The sequence below is a fragment of the Anthonomus grandis genome, chromosome 3 (assembly GCF_022605725.1).
Source record: "Anthonomus grandis grandis chromosome 3, icAntGran1.3, whole genome shotgun sequence".
Classification (NCBI taxonomy): domain Eukaryota; kingdom Metazoa; phylum Arthropoda; class Insecta; order Coleoptera; family Curculionidae; genus Anthonomus; species Anthonomus grandis.
Window position 1 is genome coordinate 32,563,709 of NC_065548.1, and position 17,523 is coordinate 32,581,231.

Below are 17,523 nucleotides of genomic sequence, written 5' to 3' on the forward strand. Positions count from 1 at the left end.
TTGGGATAATGGATGAAGTTTTCGAGCATAGAAGCAGCGGTTGGATTCACCTACGACACTGGTGTAGTAGTAGTGCTTAGTGTGATCCTAAAAGAATTAAAACTAGTGAAGTGTTTTTATTGTACACAGATTTTATAATATTTGTTTGATTGTTTATTTTTTTGAAAAAAAGTTTAGCAAGTACCAATTAACGTATAAATTGGACTTCTTAGATATTTAAAGTATAAGAGAGTTTAATTTAGCTAAGTAACGTATAAATTAGCCTTAAAAGTACGGTGTACGGTGCTGGTTTGAAGAAAATAGTTCTGATAAGTTTGTTTTAATTGCGTATTGTTTTGATAAGTTATTGTTAGCTTATTTAACGTATAAACTAAACTCTCCTTGTTTATGCATTTAGTGAAAGAAAAGCTAAATAGCGTATTTCTGGTTAGGTATACGTTGCTATATAAAGTAAAATTTAGTAATTTTTATTGAGTTAAAGGATAAACTCGTTAGGAAAGTAGGTTTAAAATATTTAATAAAATAAAAATGCCGCGTCACAAAGCGCCTGAAACTGATTCGGCCGATGACTCATCAACGTAGGAGGATACATCGAATTACAAGCGTGTAAAATCCAATGCTGTGGTAGGAACTAGTACTAAATCACGGGCTAGAAATAATCAGAGATCTTTGGACACACGAAATCGTTTCATTAACGCCAAGACACGAACCAACAACAAGACATTCAAGTGCTACATACACCACCACCCTCTACTTCTCGATGTGTAATTTCCGAAGAAAGCTCGCAGGATAAAACAAGTCGTCTTGAATCCCTAGTTGAAAAGCTTATAGAGCATAACGTTGGTCAAAAGTCAGTATCATCGAAGGCCTACATTAGACCAGACTGCATTCCAGAATTTACCCTTGGAAATCCTATTTTAAGTTGTTCTAAAGGGCTTAAAAAAATAGAGCAACTTGCAAAAATTAATGGTTGCCACGATAATGCAAAATCTTTTTATATGCAGGGACGTCTGAAGGGTATGGCTAAGAAGTGGTATGATCAACTACCCACTTTTCTTGGACCGATTTTTTTTTGGAACGAATGGAAAACTATGCTTCAAAAAACTTTTCCAAAACATCTGGATTATGCTACGTCGTTAAAGGAGATGCTAAGTAGGCATAAGGAAGATAACGAATCATAGGAGGAGTATTATTTTGGCAAGATGGATTTAATAAATGCTTGCGGAATTGCCGATACAAACGCCGTATCATGTTTAATCGACGGTATTACTGACACAGTAGGGGCACAGGCCGGCAGATACAACTCACCCGATAAATTGTATTCAGAATACTTATCCGCTTTGAAATCTAAGCCTTACCAAGAACTAAGAAGCCATAAACGATTCCAGACCGATATTTATAAGCGTTTAGGACCTCCTGAAAAGAAACCAAAGTTTGAAAACACAAACATTCTTTTGAACAAAGATGCTATAATTGTAAAGGTGTTGGACATCTTGCTTCCAAATGTCCAAAACCAAAACTGGAATGTTCAAAATGTAAGCGGTTAGGGCACCTAGAAAAAGACTGCCGACGAAACCAAGTTAAACACCGTTTTATTTTATCAAATGCTGTCGAAAAAGCTTACTTCTTTGATTGTATGGTTAATGGCAAGCCCACAAGATGTTATGTTGATACCGGTTGTGGTTCCGTGGTAATTAAAGAAGATATAGCACGTGAATTAAAACTAATCATGAATCCTAGCTCAATGGTTGTGAGAGGATATGGAGGATGTGTTATCAGCGTTCTTGGAGAACTGAAAATAAAATTAAAAGTGGATCGTATCGAGGCAAACGTAAAAGCCTTGGTTGTCCCCAGCCATGTCCAAAAGGTCCCTGTCATGGTAGGCCAATCCTTTTTAAATTTACCAGAAGTCGCTGTTGTTATCGTTGGAGACAAGGTACGCATCTTAAGCTCTGAGGATAATCTTAACAAGACTTTAAGGGCTATCTTACATTTATCCAGCAATAGATGCTGCGACGCAAAAATTAATGTTTACTTCACGTTAGCCGCATCTCGCAAATGACGTGCAAACAACACACACTATTCTATGCTTCGACTTGGTATAAACAGACAATTCATTATGCTAATAAACGCCGCCTTTTGACCTGCTGTAGTTGGCTGGTCCACTTTACTCCCGACACAAGGTCGCGCGAAGACGAGATCCGAGAGAAATAGATATTTTAGTAATGCGAGGTGCGGTCCGGAAGTTTTCGGTCTTTTATGATTCGATGGAAAATTAGCTTCTTTTAAATAAATCGCATTGTAAAAGTCATTATGTTGTGTAGAAGTGTTTTCTGCAGTAAAAAAAATGTGAATATATAACATAATAAGCTTTACAATATGACTTATTTAAAGGAAATCTGTTAAATAGGTACTTCAAAAATTATTGTAGATAGATTCATAATGTTATACAAAATCGAAACACACTTTTCTCTAGAATCTGCAAATAACAAAAAATTGCCTTTCCATTCAGAATAACTAGGAAAATGGAATTTTTTGTTGTACGCTAATTCTTCTTCATGCATACAGATAAAATACGCCATAAAAATCCATAATTTTTTTATTGGCCATATACAAATCCTGATATAGGTAAGGTAGATATCCTTGTTTCACTTTTAATGAATAACTCTACTCTATCTAAATAGAAATGAAATAATTCTTTTTCAGATCCGCTTTATTTTTTGAGAGGGAGGAAAAAGTTTAATATAAAAGTTTTATAGTTGTAGCCAAACAATCAGCATTTGGTAAAGAAATTAACAAATTACATTTTTTAATAACTATATTGCACAGAAATGTATGTACGGACATATAATCATAGAAAGTAAAGTTGTCACACACGTATTATTTTATATTCTAATTTCAAAATCTGTGGTAAATAATGATTGAAATAAAATGTTTTTAGCTTTTGCTTTATGTTGTAAAAAAATCATCATCTCACACTATTTTTTCATAGATAAATCCCTTCGGTGTCCATACAACAGCAAGCCCCTTTTTGTTACGTGTAGCTGCCCCGGAACTTGGTAGAAGTAATTATGATTTTTTTTTAAACTAAATTTATCATTTTGTCCAGGTTCCATGTACACAAGCTTTTTTGTTTGGATTGCATTTATTGGCGTTAAGTCCCGGCAGCTATACGGACACTTAATTTCCACAAAACCGTTCTGCTCTACAAGTCCATCCGGTATAGCCCCAAGATAAAAATCGTTTTCATCCACAAAAAAATCCTGATGGATGTATTTCTATTTTTAAAAATTCTGCGAACTTCCTAGGAGCTATTGGTTCATGATATATACCATAAGAAGTACTTGAGGCCGTAAAACTCTTTAGCATTGATTGTGCAGTTTTTTTTGGATCAGTCGTAGATTTTAACTTACAAATTTTGCCAAAAGCCGATGCCGTTATTCTTTTTCGTCTCTTTTCCATCCAAACTGCAGAATCTCTCTGTTCCTTCGTTGCTTCCATAATCCCGTTAATCTCTATTTTATCTTTTTTTAGCCCATTTAAAAATTCATGTTTTTGTTGTTCCCACTTTTCATCGCCAATCAAAGCCTCAACATCCCCATAATCATCGTCAGCTTCCTGGTAATTATTCTTTTTCGTGTATGTTTTGCTTTGGTTTCTTTGACCAAATAACTTCCTTTTTCTCAAATTTCGAGTAGCAACTTTTTTTTTACCAGCAATATTTTAGTTATATTTTAGTATTATTTCTTAAACTCTTACTTGTTAGGGCGCTGTGTAAAATATGATAATAATCTGTTCCTTTGTTAAAACTAATACCAGCAGACTGACAACGTAGCGAGTATCCACCTCTCTTGGCAAAGTTAATTCTTTTTCCTGAAATAAATTTTGCTATAACACTGTTGAAGTTTCGGCGTTATTATTTGTCATATTCTTTATCAAGCTTCTACTGTTAAATATAAGCCGATTTGCATCAGACATAATATCATTATATAATCCGCAGTCTTTCATGCTTGAAATGAGGTTATTCTCTTTCGGCTTTTCTCCATTGCAAAAATATTGAGCGCATTTTGAGTGATCACCAAATACATGGGAAATACTGTTTTAAATGTCTGTTCTATAGCAACTCTTAATCTTTGGATGTTATTCTTCAAAGATGTTTTTAAACTATTACTAATAGGTAAACCTTTCGAACTAAATTTTTTAGTGGCTAGCTGCTTGAGATTATTGCAGTAATTTCTAAGTAGGTGATTGGAACATTCGATTTTCTAAATGACAAAATTTCCATATGATCTTTCGTTTAAAGTTTTTTGAAAACACGGCTTCACCATCGCCGACTAGATATGAGTATTTTATGCCATGCATCTCTATGCTTCGTTTGAATCCTTCAAGTATGATATCGCTTTCCATAGATGTTCATGTACTAGACCAGTTCTTAAAGCATAGATGATCGTGAGAAGGATTTACTTGACAGATGGCGCAAAACTTATTTCTTATACCCAAAAATAGCAACTTTCCTGTTCTCTGGCCAACAATGCAACCTGCCCCAGAAGGAGCATTATAAGCTGAGCGTTAGGATCGTTTGCACCAAGCTCCATCGGCTATGACAGTTATTTCTAGAACTCCATCTTTATCCACCTCGCCATTTTCTCTAGCAAGCTTCGCTTCTTCTGCACCAGCTTCCCTCATGATTTTCCAGTTTTCCTAAAATTCTAAATAGTATGATAATAATAATAATATTAATAATAATAATACCTCTTTCGTCCTTCTGTCTTAATTGTAGGAGTAACTGTATTATCATTTTGAGACACTGCATATTCGCTTTTCTCCACAGCCTGACTGTCCATATGTGGTGGAGTACTGCAATTCATATTATATCAAATTCGAATCATAAATACGTATTTCTATAAAATCGATTAGAAAATAAAAGTTACCTCTTGCATGGCGTTATATCTAAAGTATTTGAGCCAATTTCTCTGTATTGAGGATTCGATATAGAAACTTCATCGGCCATTACGCATTCTTTTATACTACATAGCCTTTTGACATAACTGAAAAAAGTCTTCTATTACTAATCATTTGATAACAAGCAATCATTGCATAGCATTCTAATATTTCATTTAAGGTAAAATGTGTGACTTGACAAAAATTTTTGATGATTTTACGGCATACGCCCGTTTTATCGCACACATCCTAAATTAGAAAACTGAACTGCTGAAGATGAGTTTTCTAAATTGTGTGTGCGATACAATATCTTATAAAACGAATATTTTATATAATTTTTTCTGTTTTGGTATCGAACATTTCGAAAAAAACTTCTCTTAAAATTGTATTATATAACCTCATTGCTATTTTACCTCATTATTTTAAGTTGGCAATACTACATGCGCAAATAAACAATTATTGCATGCGCGCTATATTTGTAATGTAAATTTTGACAATCAATGTAGCCATCACTCACTGTCACCAACATGGGGCAAAATAAAATTGAGTGTTGAAAAGAGGTTCTTTTCGACACGTATTGAAATACTATATTAAAATAAAAGTGTCATAAGACGTCAAAAATAAATTTTCAATTTGGCCCAAAATTAAGCCACGAACGCTTTTTGTTCTGAACAGTCTCTTTTGGCGCCACTATGCGCTGAAAAACCATAAAAATGGGACACACTATACAGATGAGGGTGTCGGAATCTGGATACTACAATATAATTTATTCCACCTTTAGAATATGAATAAAAAAATTTGCAATATTAAGTCATTTAATTTTATTGTTCTTAATTCAAATTAGATAGTTAATACATACCTATTATTATAATAACACAAGAATAAACTGCAACCAGAAAGTTAACTCTCACTGAAAAATGTGACGTTTCACAAATTGCGACATCATTACATTGCGGTACAACACAGAGACGTATTTAATAATTTTCTCTGACACTTAGTCAGAGCTGTAATTTGTTTTTTTTTTGGTAAATTTCAAAGCTCTACCATTTTAATATATTTCTAGAAAGTTAATGAGTATTTATAGATGGGATATTTAGTTTTACACCACAGAACAATATAAAATTGAAAATAACAAGAATCGCGAAGTTATTAGGAAGAAAAATCACGAAACGCTACTGGTTTCGGTAGATCGCAAAACAAGACTGAAATGCGAGCGCCAATGTGTTGACACATTGCTGCAATTCTTAGGTTAGCAACTATTTCCCACGCGAACGTTGAGTCAATCTTCTGGTTATTGTTTATTCTTGTGATAATAATATACTCACCTTCGCTTTGCTATTAACCTTCTGCTTTTTTTCTGCGTCTAGTTTCGTATATTCTCTTATTTGACATTATGATATCTTACTTCCACCAACGTTTTCACTCGTAAAATCACTACTTGTAAAAGCTACTCGCGAAACTTTGATACTTTTTTCTCCCCCATAAAATAACACGCGCCCTCGTATAACATGCATTCAACTATTATGTCTTTATTCAAAGATCGCCAAATAATAATGTGATTTATGAGTCGATGACCCGAACGATCGTCGCCGCGTGGCGGCAGGCGAACGACATGGCCTTAAGCAGCCACGGTCACAAAATATAATTCAGCTGGCAAGGAGCGCAACGTTGCCAGTTCTTCAGAAAAAGAGCGACCGATCGTGTTACATTTCTGTTTGGTTTAAGTACCTTTTGGCCTTTGAGGTTTTGTTTTGTTTTGTTGGCCAGTGACTATAAACTAACCTACTCTTAGTATTTATGCCTCGTCTCGTCTCTTCAAGCAAAATCTAAACGATTTCAGATTCAGACAAATGTTCTGCAATTTTACGTTCCATTTTTTTAAAAGTTATCCACTAACAAAATTTTACATTTTGATTTTTATTTTATATTACTGGACAGCTTTTAAAAAGTTAAAGACAGACAAATGCAACCAAGAGAGAAAAAAAACACGCAACGTTTTTTTCTCTCTCAAATCGTTTGGACTTTATTAGTATGTTAAAGATGCAAAAAGGTTAGCAATATATAGACTTTTTTTTTAAAGCATCGCCTTATGTGCTGTCACTGCATAGCTTAGGTATGGTTCAAAAATTTCAGATCTGATCATTTGTGAACACCTTTAATTTACCATTTATTTTCCTCTTTACACGATACTTAATTATATTGCTCTCATTTATTAATAAAAATTAGTCCAAAAGAATAGTTTTATTTCATCCAGAATTTGGGATCGGTTTTGGTGGAGGTGAAGCAACAGGTAAAAATGAATCACTAAGAAAATATTATGTAATGCTCATAAAAAAATCTTACTCTCTAAAATCGGAGTTGATGGAGGTATAACCTTTATAGCACCAACCAAAAATTTACAAAGCAAAATCAACTTAGCCATCAAGCCATCCACTAAGGAAAGAACTTTTCGATTTAGACGTAATATTATTGTAAATAAAAGCTTCGTATATTACATTCTGTATATTATGCGATCACTATAATAACACTGTTCTTGTTGTGAGTGTTTACTATATAAAATTTTAATCATTTTATATTCACTGAATTAACTGAATGTATAAATCTTGATGGACTCTTTTTAATGACCATACCATTTAGCATACATCCTGATATCCTGAGGTATATTGATATTGATAAAGTTATATACTTTAACCACTTTATACATATATTATACTACCTACAAGAGAAATTTAAAAGCATTTAATAATTCTATTAAAATTATGCGAACATAAAAACTCGTGTTAATAGCTATATATTCAGACTCGTGTTAATGTCATATATTTTATAGATCTACCAATTAAATGCTTAATGCGGTTAAGAATTAAAAAACCTTATTTTTCAAACCAGAGAAAATACCGCAGTTCTGCCTTAATTGCAGTCAACTTGGCAACCGTGCCCGCATAACCCCCTGTCAATCAAATTGTGACCGTTGCTCTTTAAGGTCTTGTCAAGCGAACGGGATGTGGGAGAGAGTAATCATGCGAAGGATAGAAGCATGAGGGCTTGCATTTTTAAACTAAAACAACCTGATTGCTACGGCATATTACCACGATTCTATAGCATAAAACTATTTGAAATTTTAAAAGAATGTTAGCAACATATCAAACCAGATGCACTCCTATTTACTTTATTGATAATTCATACAGTCTATGCGTATAATTTGTTTGAAATTAGGTGAATTTTAGCTTACTTTCGAATTTTTTAATAAGCCTTCTATAGATTTTTTGGAAATTCTAAATTGATCGGCATCTAGGTCTATATTATTTACATAACATACAGGGTGATTGATTAAACAGGTAACTTCCATAAATTACGTTTATAATTTCAAGGTTCTGCGCGTTCCAGTGCCGTAGTAATACAAATTTATTTGGAGCTATGTTTTGGTCAAAAAATAAAGAAAATATTTAATTTCTCGAAAACCGCTAAAGATAGGTATAGGAATACTGGAAGTGATAGCGGATCGGAAAATAAAAAAATATACAGGGTATTCCATTTAAAATAACAAAGTTGCTACTACTTTTTGGTATAAGCGGCAACGCTGCATCGCTAAAAATATTTTTAACCGTTAGATCATCAGCTAAAACCATGTTGCCAAATTTTCAAAAAAAAATTATTTTCCGTTCTCCGTAAACGTCTAAGGTACCTTCAACCATCAATCACCCTGTATATATTTTTTAATGCGTTCGAATAGGTACTTTATCCACATTTTACTGCAAATAGCACTAATTTGTACCGGTTTTGAAATGTAAGAAGCCCCTTAAAGTTAGAAGAAAGAAAAATTCCACTTTATCCCAAGGACGATATCATGGTTCCATCTCAGACTTCGGTGCTTGTAGCAGTTACCTCACAAAGTAAATTTGATGGTGAAGTCTTTGTTCCTGGAAGTCTTCGACCCGTTCCTGGTGAAGAGCACTATTTGGGCGAATGCATTACAACTGCAGAAAATGGAACATTTCTGGGTACGAATGTTTCACGTCAAGAGATGTGGGTAAGCAGAAAAACTATTTTAGCAAGAAGTGTACGTTGTTTTGAAGATAAAACCCAACGCATAGGGGTTAATAGTTTTAAGCTTGAGATGAAAGAATGAAAGTTATTTAGCAAAAATGATTTGCTATGTAACGAAAATCTTGATTCTCAGCAGCAAGATCGATTACTTAATTTAGTTAACGAGTTTCGAGAATGTTTTTCAATTAACATAAGCGAGTTGGGTAAAACTGATGTAATCAAGATGTCAATTCATTTAAAAGATGATAATCCAGGGCTGGGATTCTAAAATCACGATTCGACACGATTACTCGATATGACTGATTCTAAATAAAAATTTCAGTCGTGAGTGTCTTGCGAATTGCCTAGTCTTTAACGATTTGTCGACGACACGCTTGGGTATATCGCATACACCAGACGATATAGCTTCTTCCTTTTTTAATATGTGCATAATGTGACAGCATCCTTTTTTAAACGTATTTGTTTCATTTATTGTTTACCAATAGTCATACCAGCTGGTTTTCATTAGTATATCAAGAAGCTTTCTTAAACACAACTAATAGATTTAATTCGACCCTATTTTCCACAACCTTCTGTTAATAATACAGGCAGAGGAAGTAGAGTTATCATTGAATGGTTTTAGTATTCAAGATTTTATACCACGGATTATTACCAAAGAAGCATTGGACAAGATTTTAAATTTGGAATTAGCGAAACTACTGCAAGTCGTTGAATCCATAAAATTACTGAAATTATTGACACTCACCTTGCTGACCGATTAATTTTTCAAATATAAGAGATGAGAGAAATTAATAAATTAACATTTATAGAGAGATCCAATTTCCCTGGTGTTATAGATCCTATTGATTGCACCCATATTGCTATATTAAAACCAAAAATGGATGAACACAAGTTTTTGTGATTTTCCATGAATTAAATTATTATTTTGCAATGGATAGTGGTGGTTTTAAACGATTTTTTTTATTTTATAGAAATAATATAGGCATATATTTAAATAAAAAACACGAAGGCGAAAAAAATTAACAAAATAAATGAAAATTCTTAGTGTTTACTGTTGTATTAATTGACGTAGTAGTGTTAATTGACGTTTCCATCTGTGAAATATTAGGGAAAATAACAAATATGTGCCAAAAAACCTAAATCAAATCGAATAAAACGAGTTTAGCCGACGATTGAAATTTAGAATCACCCTTGTCATCGCGATCGAATTTGAAGTCGTGATCGTATCGAGATCGAGTCGTGATTTTAGAATCCCAGCCCAGTAGTATACCGTCCGTATCGATTGTCACATGCAGAGCGTAATGTAGTTAAAGGCATAATTGACGATCTTCTTGAAAACGATATTATTCAAGAAAGTGAGTCCATATTTACTTACCATATTTAATACATATATACCGTATTCTAGTCTTAAAGATAGGGTTACTTTACCTCATGTAAGTGATTTTCTGGAGAAACATAGAGGTAGTCAGTTTTATACAAGTTTAAATCTAGCTAGCGGTTATTACCCGATTCCAATGGAAGAGTCATCAATTCCAAAGACAGCTTTTATCACACCCGATGGACAACACGAATATTTACGTGTTCCTTTTGGTTTATGTGATACTCCATTTTTCAGAAAACAATTAATAAGGTTCTAGGAAATCTTCGATATAGCAACGTGGTAGCTTATATGGATGACGTTTTTTTACCTCAAAAGGATTTTGATTCGGGACTTGAGATATTTTAAAATTGGTATTAGAGTCATTAAGAGTTGCTGGACTTACTCTACGATTAAGTAAGTGCCAATTTTTCATGGAAAAGGTAGAATACCTAGGGCACGAAATAAGCAAGTTGGGTGTTCAACCTGGTAAGAGAAAGTCTGAAGCCATTAAAAATTATCTAGTTCCTACTGATGTCTGTAAAGGGCGACAGTTTCAGTGGTTTAGCTAGTTACTTGCGGACGTATATACAGGACTTTGCTGCGATTGCTCGTCCTTTGACATCCCTAACGAAAAAGGATGCTAGATTTTCTTGGGATATTAAACAAAGTACAGCTTTCAATATTCTCAAGGAAAAATTATCGTCATGACCTGTTCTAGCCCTGTACGACCCAAGTCTAAGAACTGTGCATACAGACGTATTGAAAATGGGGATTGGCGGCATCCTTCTTCAAGAACAAGTCGACAAGACCTTGAGACCTGTGATGTACTTCTTTCGACAAACAACCAAGGAGGAGCAGAGATATCACTCCTATGAACTCGAAACCATCGCTGTAGTAGATACTCTTAAGAACTTTCGAGTATATTTAATTTGAATTGATTTAAAAGTTGTGACAGATTGTAATGCAGTCAGATACACTCTGTAAAAGAGTCCTCGAATTGGAGGATGGTGGTTATCAATTCAAGAGTTTACGTTTAGTATTGAATATCGAGCAGGTACCAAGATGGCACACGCTGACGCTCTAAGCTGAAACCCTGTTAGTTGTCCGGAAATTTCTGTAGGTGAAATTAACGTATCCAATGAAGACTGGGTTTTAGGTGCTCAACTAGCGGATGATCGATGCAAATTACTTATAGAAACGTTGGAAAGAGATTAAAGAGCGAAAGATCGCCAAGAACAAAATATTCATCAGGAATATTGTTTGGAAAATGGTAGACTCTACAGAATTGTCGAAAAAGGCTTAAAGAAATGGGTAGTTCCAAGAGGCAAGACGGCAGGTTCTTCTGCACTTCCACGATGGCATTGGGCACTTGTCAGTGAAAAAGACTATTTCACCTATTAGTAAACTGTATTGGTTTTTCGGTATGAGACGATATGTTAAGAAATATATATCATGTTGTTTACCATGTCTGTACAATAAGCAACCAGGCGGAAGGCAAGCTGGATACCTACACCCTATAGAGAAAATAGCAGTGCCATTCCTTACATTTCATGTTGACCACTTAGGTTCATTTGTAACATCGAAAAGAAAGAACAAATATCTCATTGTCCTAGTAGATGCGTTTACCAAATATTTGTTTCTCAGGGCTGTTAGATCGACTCAAGTACGACCACTTATATCATTTTTAAATAATATTTTTCAAGAATTTGGAGTGCCTAAAAGAATCGTTTTCGACCTTGGCAGCTGTTTTACTAGCAAAGAATTTGAAGATATATATCATGTTGTTTACCATGTCTTTACAATAAGCTACCAGGCGGAAGGTAAGCTGGATACCTACACCCTATAGAGAAAATAGCAGTGCCATTCCATACACTTCATGTTGACCACTTAGGTTCATTTGTAACATCGAAAAGAAAGAACAAATATCTCATTGTCCTAGTAGATGCGTTTACCAAATATTTGTTTCTCAGGGCTGTTAGATCGACTCAAGTACGACCACTTATATCATTTTTGAATGATATTTTTCAAGAATTTGGAGTGCCTAAAAGAATCATTTCCGACCATAGCAGCTGTTTCACTAGCAAAGAATTTGAAGGTTATTGTCAAGGTTTAAATATAAAGCATGTGCTTAACTCGACAGCAACTCCTAGGGCTAACGGAAAGGTCGAGCGTTACAATAGAACAATTCTATCCAGTTTTTCTACGTTAACGGAAGACGAACAAAGATGGGATGAGAATTTACAAGAAGTACGTTGAGGTTTAAATTCTACGACGAATTTAAGCACGGAAAATACAAAAATAGAAAAAAACACGTCCCCATACGAAATATTTTTTGAGTATGCACCAGGAGGAGTTTCTAATGCGGTTCTAGATAACGAAATATCTCTAGACACCCAAGGGCCAATTAATTTGGCAGAAACTCGTTGTAAGGTAAAGGAATCCTTACGAAAGAAACAAGCTACCCAGAAAATAAGATTTGACAAGCATAGAAAAGCTGGTCAGCATTTTAATATAGGTGACCAAGTGTTGGTTAGGATCAAGGTAGCATGCAACGACGGCAAAAGCAAGAAGCTTCTTCCAAAATTTAATGGTCCATATATCGTCACGAAAGTTTTAGATGATGATCGTTTCGTTGTGGAAGATCCCAAAGGCTCTTTACGTTCAAAGAGAAAGTATAAGGGGATTGTTTCACTGGATAAGTTAAAGGCCTATGATATGAAGTTAGCTCAGAATCGAACGTAGAGGATGAGCTTGAAAACTCATAAGTTAGAGATCTCTATATTTACGAAGACATGTCATCAGATAAATCATCAGAATAATAAATCATAAATCAGATAGTTCATGCTACGATGCCATGAATATTTTCGAGAAACGTATTCTTTTATTTTATGCAAATTATTCTTGACTGTTATATTTAGATTAAGATACTAACAATTTAGTACCTACCGTTTGTTTTTTTGAGTTGCTTCATATTTTATTTTCTAGGTTAGGATATAGATGGGCGATCCGCAAGGCAGACTACTATTTTTTTGTTGTTGTTGACGTTTATACTAACATTGAAGAAGACAGGCAATAGAAGGTAATTAAGGTTCTTTTTTTTTTGAAAAAAATAGGTTATCCAAGAGGACATGGATGATGGGTAGCGTGGCCGACTGTAACAAAAACTATTACAACCCGGTACAACAAAAAAATGCAGAACGTCGATTCCGCTATTTGGAATTCTCGTGTACGATGCAGCGGCTGAAGTATGAAGAGTTAGTGGAGCCGGATCGTTAGACCCATACGTTCGCCTGTGCATTCGCGTTTAAATTAGTTCCTAATTTATTTATTATAATTTCTTTTGCGAATCAAGTTGTTTGTGTTAATTAAAAGTGTTACATATATTAAAGAATAAAACCTTTCTTTTTTATCTGTAATTCTCAAAAATGACCTGATGTTAATATTTTACAAAAAGACGGCAAAACTAACCGGAAATTCCAAAAAAGCTGATACGAGTCGTTCAGCTGGTTGACGGTTGAAGTGTCAATTTGAATGCTTTGTACTGCTTTGTACTGCCTGTGTTTTATTTGGCGGAGAAGAAGCTTGGGTAAAAGATCGAATTAATGTAATAAAAAATTTTGTTCAGAAAGCGAACAAACATGCTACCACGAAAAAACAATTTTTTTGCATGTTGGGAAAAGTTTGCATTGATCACACTCTTATTGAGGCGCGAAAAATTAATGCTCTCCAACACAATAAGAAAGTGAAAAAAAAGACAAATAGTAGGCCGATAAATTGACGTTGTATATTTTTTGGCGAAGCAAGAACTTGCATTTAGAGCATTTAGATCATGATGAGACTGGAGAGTCAAAAAATAAATGTAGGTTATTGTTATTTAATTGCTAAAATGTTAGCATTAAATATAAATAAATATTTTAGGAAATTATTTGGATATATTGCCGCTACTAGCTATGGAGGAACCTGCCATTAAGGATCACTTAGAAAGCAGTTCGGTTTTTAGAGGGATATGGAGTGACGATCCAGAATGATCATGTTGAATCTACATATGTAGTTTACTTTATACATATGTAGTTCAGGAAATAATTTTAGAAGAACTGAAAAACACCGAATTTGTTTCTGTTCAAGTTGACGAAACAACAAACATTTCGTGTCGTGCGCAATTTAGTGTTATTTTGAAGTATGTCTGTAAAAATTAGATAGTAGAAAGATTTCTTGGATATGACGGGACTAGCGTTAAGACAGGCACGAGGGGTGACGTAGACACTTTATTAAAAAAAATCTGTCCACACGCACTATTTATACACTGTTATGCTCACCAACTAAATTTAGTTCTTTTACATTGTTCCAAGCGAATTACTAACCTTAAGCTGTTTATTTTTAATTTAAGTAGTTTTAAAACTTTTTTTGCACGATCTCCTTTACCAGCAGATGAATTAAGAAAATCAGGTTTTAGTATTCCAAGTGAGTCTGATATAAGATGGAATTTCCATTCTCGGTCAGTATTCTCTATTTTTCGAAATTATCACACTGTATAAAAAATTATGAAATTCATAAAAGATTTTGATAAATTCGATCCAGAAAGTACTAATTTGGCTATAGGTTTAATCAAAATATTAAAACAACCAAAATTTGTTCTTACGTTATGTCTTTTTTATAGAATTTTCGTGTTTTCAAATAATTTAGACTCTCTTTTGCAATCAAAAATACTTGCAACTTCTGCAATTTGTTTCAAAGAAGTTGAACAAACAATTAAAAATATATCTGACTTGCATAAAGATGAAACTATTGCTTCTTGTGTAGACCAATGTTATGAATTTTTAGGTGACGCGATTTCTGAGAATATCAAGATTAATTTTAAAAGTTGCATTTGAGGTATTTGATAGAATTATTGTTCAATAGCAGAAACGATTTAGCGATATTCAAAAATTATCATTTATAAATCTTTGAAAGGAAAAAAATATTCCGATTATTTAAAGCAATCCCCAAAACACCTTTACCAAAAATTGGATAGTACTTTCCAAAAATGCTTACTTTATTAAAATTAGAAAATGAACTCAGTTATATATCCTTGTGTGTTTTAGAACCATTACAATTATTTAATTATATTTATGATAACGATTTAAATGATGTTTTTTTCTGAAATAAAAAATGTAGTGAGGCTAATAAGACACCAGTGCCTCCTCAAAAAAATCTATACTTGGGTTACCGAACAGATGGAATGGTCACGTGATTGTTCTGCGCCGGAGGTGTGGCCTAGAGCCTCGATAGGGTTCCATGACTTGGGGTTTTATTTAATTTTATTAGTCGAGCGGCTTTAGATCGTTTTGGTTGAATTTTCTGCTATTCGAATATTTGAATCTTCGCAATATTGAAAAGTTGAGATTGTGTTTATTTTTTTGTTAATTTGTTAATTTGTTTGTTAACAAATAACGGACTGACGCGCCACGTAAACCCCCATTGTCACCCCCCAAGAAAAGAGTACGAAAACATTTGACCATTGCTGAAAAGGAAGTGATTACGAACATATATAAAACATGTGATAACGAGCATCCAGCATACAACAAAGTGCAAAAAGTCCAGTTTACAGCAGAAGCAGCAGGTAATAAATATTTTTAATATACAGTATGTCCCAGGATGAGATGATGAAATAATTTTAATTTTTTACATAATGTGTAAAAAGTATATTAAAATAAATGTAGTATTTGTTCCTTTTTTAAATAAGGAACAAATATATACTTATATTCAATCTATAAATTTAAATCTCACAGGCCTACCAGCGCAGCCCCTAACTTGTTATTCCTTCTTTCATTTTAAAACACATATTTAAAAAAAGACAAAAGCTACTTAAGTAATTCTCAAAACCACATTATGATCATAAAATTATATTTTATAATGGCCGGGTTCATCAGAAAAAAGCGCCCCCTGAGCGCTCGATTGTTGCTCAGGTATGACAATTTTTATTGGTCCTTACTATTATAAGCAAAACTTTTAGCGCTCGGTTCTGATGAACCTGGCCAATTACACCCTAAATGTTTGATCTGGCATGATTACTTAAAAGGATTACCTATCACTTTTCGGTAAACTCCAATATATTAACATAACTTTGCATAACAAAATACTTAAAAGGGATTATTATATCATTACCGGGCACAACCTCAAAATCGGTTTGGACCCATTTTACAGGCGACCGTATTATATTTAAAAAAAAGCTGCTTACAAAGCAAAGCTGTATGGTAAAATAATTTAAAATAAGTAGGCATAATTCTCCTCGTCTAAATCTGCCAAGGTTGCATCGATGGGCGGGCCTATATTTCGCGCACATCATTTACTCTATCTGTTCGGTAATCCGACTATATGAGTGCCTTAAAACGAATAAAAACATATTTGAGAAACTCGATGAGCAAGAAACGGTTGTCAGCGTTATCCACGCTATCTATAGAAAAAGATATCGTTGGAAACTACAATCGACACCCACAATTTAAAGAAAAAGTTATTGACCATTTTGCGACCATTTTGCTACGAGTAAATCACGTCGTATTGAACTTCTTTATAAGGCAATATGAATATTTATGTAAAGTGTATATAAATTATGTAACGATACTACGGAACACTGTTTTTAAAAAAAAACTTTATTCAAATTAGATATGTCCTATACAGTACAGAGTTAATTCTAGACTAAAGAATACATTTACGTACAATAAAAGCTAAAGCTTATAAAATGCTGAAAATAGGAAAAGGCAAATGATGATTCGGCAAACTAATTGGTATTGTATAGTTTCCTATAAGTTAAATAGGGATATAATATATAACTCCTCCCCTCTTAGAACGAAGCATCCCCTGGAAGATTTACTCTGGGCTGTAGGGGAATATCTTGAAGGGTAGGATCTTCGACATTAATTCTGGTCCGTTTCCAACAGATATTTCTCTTGTAAACAAGGTAAAGGAGCACTGCGGCTATTAGACCAATATACAGAGTGGTTGTCCACAGGCTTGGTATATAATACTAGTCGGCTGATGTGCTGTTTTCTAATGGGATATTTGGGTTTAGCGCTGGAGTATCTAGGCGCAGATTTTCCAACTGTATGTGAAACTTCGGGAAACTTTTAGGTGTGAACTCAAGCTTAGGGGCATCAATGACCAAAGGGCTTCCATAGCTCGTCTCTTGAAAAATTAGCATT

The 17,523-nt window shown here is 33.9% G+C and overlaps 1 long non-coding RNA gene across 1 annotated transcript; it reads right to left on the bottom strand.

The window, feature by feature from the left end:
* Positions 1 to 3,000: 3,000 nt before the first annotated feature.
* On the bottom strand, positions 3,001 to 6,462 carry LOC126734415 (uncharacterized). The gene is made up of 4 exons (XR_007660043.1): positions 6,267 to 6,462; positions 4,932 to 5,048; positions 4,753 to 4,857; positions 3,001 to 4,701 (listed from the first exon to the last, which is right to left on the bottom strand). It is a non-coding gene; the product is annotated as an uncharacterized LOC126734415 (long non-coding RNA).
* Positions 6,463 to 17,523: the final 11,061 nt, after the last annotated feature.